Raw genomic sequence first — 3491 nt, forward strand, 5'->3', positions numbered from 1 at the left:
ACATCGACCTGGACTCAATATACCAACCACTACAGCGGACAGCTGAAACTGACAACCGGAAGCGGCAGGGACAGACCACTATAAACACCGGAGGAAACATCAAAGAAGCGCTTCGCAGGAGGCTCCCAAGCACTGATGATGTCGCCTAGCCAGGGGACGAAACATTTGCAACAAAAACTTCCAGCTCGCCGAACAGAACCACAGCAACAAGTAGCAAATTTAGGGTCTGGGCTGCTTTCACGAAATGTTTTGAGGGGGTCTGTCTTGGTCCATAAAAGAAGGTGTAAGGGATGTGTACTTTGTTAGTCAGGCTTTAGAGCAGGGAAGCTTGTTGCAACTTTGTAGAGCATTGGTTGGGACACATGGAATGTTGTGTGCAGTTCTGGTTGCCACACGATTAGAAGCATGTGATTGCATTGTAGAGGGTGCAGAGGAGATTCATCAGGACATTGCCTGGGTTGGAAGATATCAGTTATGCAGAGGCGGCTGAGGGGAAATCTGAGAGGCACAAATTATTGAGAGGGACAGATAGATCATGAGAATGTTCTTTCCATGGCAGGCATGTCTAAGACTGCGAGCATAGGCTTAAGGTGAGGAGTGAGTGGTTTTGAGGGTGTCTGACGAAGCATTTTTTCTCACAGAAGGTGCTAGAAATCTGGAATGTGCTGCCTGAGGGGATGGTGGAGGCAGGTGCTCTTGCAACATTTACAAAGCATCTGGACGAGCACTTAAAATAACAGGGCATGGGAGGCAGTGGATCAAGAGCAGGTAAATGGAGTTAGCATAGTTTGGTGTTTGTTGGTTGACATAGACATTGTGGGCCGAAGAGCCTGTTTCAATACTGTACAACCCTGTGACTTTACAAAATAGCAGATCCCAGTTTCCCCAGAGCCTCATTCAAATGTACGAAGCTAGCAGCATGTATTTATTGTACTCAATCACCCATTCCCCCATAAGGTTGTTTCATACTTTCACAACTTACTCCCCATCTGTCATTAAACAAAACTATCACAATGTTCCAGGATATTCTGTTTTGCACTTAGGATGCACCATGTCACTTATTATTTACTTTCCCATTTTGTCATCTTGCAGTCCATTTTGTGGAGTACTGGTCAGATCAACCTGAGACAAATGGAACATTTCCTGTGATCCTACACCCATTGTTACCTTAAAGGATCTAACTGGAGTTCAGTAGACTTCATATCTCACACAAGTTTGGAGTTCACTTATAGCCTCACTGAGGTCCAAATGACCTGGGCTAATCCTGAATCCTTTTGTTCTTCAAATCTCAGAAACCTGAGGGGATTTCCTGCTCCATCCTTCTGTGTGAGTGTTCTTCTTTGACTATTATTACAATCTGCATTCCTTCAGGTATCATTAGCAACTGGTCAGCAGCTGCTGCCGCCATTCTCCCAGTAGTTATAATGCATTCTAACCACTTTGGCTCAGTCGCTAGCCGAGTATCCTTGCTGTGTCTTTAGCTAGGTGCACTTGCCCTTCTGATTGCTAGATAGTTTTGCTAAATAACCAATGGAGAAATACCTAAGGCTGTTTCCATCACCACCCGATCTGTTCTTCCCAAGTGTTGTCAATGTTTAATGCACCTTTCCACTGAAGCCTGAATACATAAGCAGGAAGGGCCCTGACACAGAGATGGAATTCTTCCATTGGAAAGGTTGCTGCAAAGGTATAGAGAAGAATTGTTGGGTGCTGTGTTATCCTGTTATGCATGTAATTTTGGGAAAATAAGAAATTTTTGTGCTTAGAAGGAATGTAAACTTATCTCTAAATAAAGGAAAGTATCCAGCCATCATGAGTAGCTGCCCTAGGTCATTCGCCAAGAGAGTTTAGATGGATGATTGACACCGAAAACATTGCCATCTCCCAAATTGGAACATATTAACAGTGATTGGCAGCGAGAGTGGGAACAAAAGATTCCAGGGGAATGAGTCACCATCTTCTTGGAAGAAGATTAGGAGTTCCCTACATCAACCTTCAGCAAGATCAAAAACTACTACCAAAGACTGCCCAACCTTAGATATGAATATTCACCTCTACAAAACTGCCCTCTTCTACTGTATTCTACAGAATGGCTTTGGGATTTTAAAGGGTCCTCATCAGTGATGGTTACATACTTGCTTTGTCCATTAACTAATGTATCACATCTAAACTGCTGCTTCTCAAAAATCTCAAACTGTTTGAAAAGTGCCTCAAAATGTTGAATGCCTGTCTTAGGTCATTGCGATCATGAACCACCTCTCCCAAAATCAACATGCCTACAGATGCAAATTGGCCTCTTGAATTTGCTATTCACTGTAACAGATATTTCTTTGTTGAAAATCTAGGCCAAAGCCTCATGTCTGCATGAAAGTGCTTTATTCCATAGGAATTTGAAATTATGTTTTTATATGATTTGAATGTGCAGTGGGAATTCGGTCAAGACAAACCAATAATGCACAGGATGGAATATTCAGTATAGGTGATACTGCTATCGTCACCCTGGTCTTGCTTTCTGCCTCTTAACACTTGAATTCATAGCAAGCATGGTCCATTTTCATTGAAACATTCAAGGTGTAAGTAATAATTGCAATAATAGCTGATCTTCAACCAGAAACAATTCCTTGTGACCTACAAAACATGTACAGTAATACATTGTTTGAGATTTCCATAATTACAAAAGTAAAATTTATAATCAACCTTTATGCCATAGTAATCAAAAATATTACCAGATTCTTTAGAATAATGTATGAACAAAATCTGCTCATCGATTTCATGTGCTCAGTGGTGCAGTGCATTTAAAGTTTAGCTGTACATATCGCAGGACCATAAATCCTGTACAAACACCACACAATTCAGGAGAAAAGCGCTCAACCTCATTCCACTGTGTAAAAGCATAAATTCGGCCAGTTTGAATTGAATGTTGAATGTGAAGCCATTTCCATCAACCACCACCTAGAGAAATCAAAGTGTAATACCGGTACACAAATCTTTATCCAAAATCTGAAAAGTCCGAAATTTTTTCATGGAATGTGGAGCATCATTTTGGCATGCAAACAGGTGACCCAACAACACACTCACTCGAACCGCATCACTCAGATGTGACGTGGTGGCGTGTCCCAGCACTGGCTGGTGTCAATTGTTTCTCAGTGCTCGTACTATTCACACGTGTGTCTGTTGTTAGGTAATTTTTTTATTTCATTGTGAAATAGTCATTTATTCTGAAATCAGAAAAATTCCGAATTCTGAAAAGCAACTGGCCCCAGGGATTTTGGATAAAGGATTGTGGACCTGTACAGTGAACAGTCATGCGACACTGTTTGGTGAGAGAAACCAGCAGAATCAAAGTCCAAAAACAGGATCCGTTAGAGAATACATCCAGCGCATGTCACATATTGTGCGATAAGAAAGGAATTTAAGCATCTGTTTAATGTTATGGAAGGGAACAACAGTTCATGTCAACAGAATATCACCTATTAGTCAATGACATGCCA

This window comes from Chiloscyllium plagiosum, chromosome 27, assembly GCF_004010195.1.
Source record: "Chiloscyllium plagiosum isolate BGI_BamShark_2017 chromosome 27, ASM401019v2, whole genome shotgun sequence".
Taxonomy (NCBI): domain Eukaryota; kingdom Metazoa; phylum Chordata; class Chondrichthyes; order Orectolobiformes; family Hemiscylliidae; genus Chiloscyllium; species Chiloscyllium plagiosum.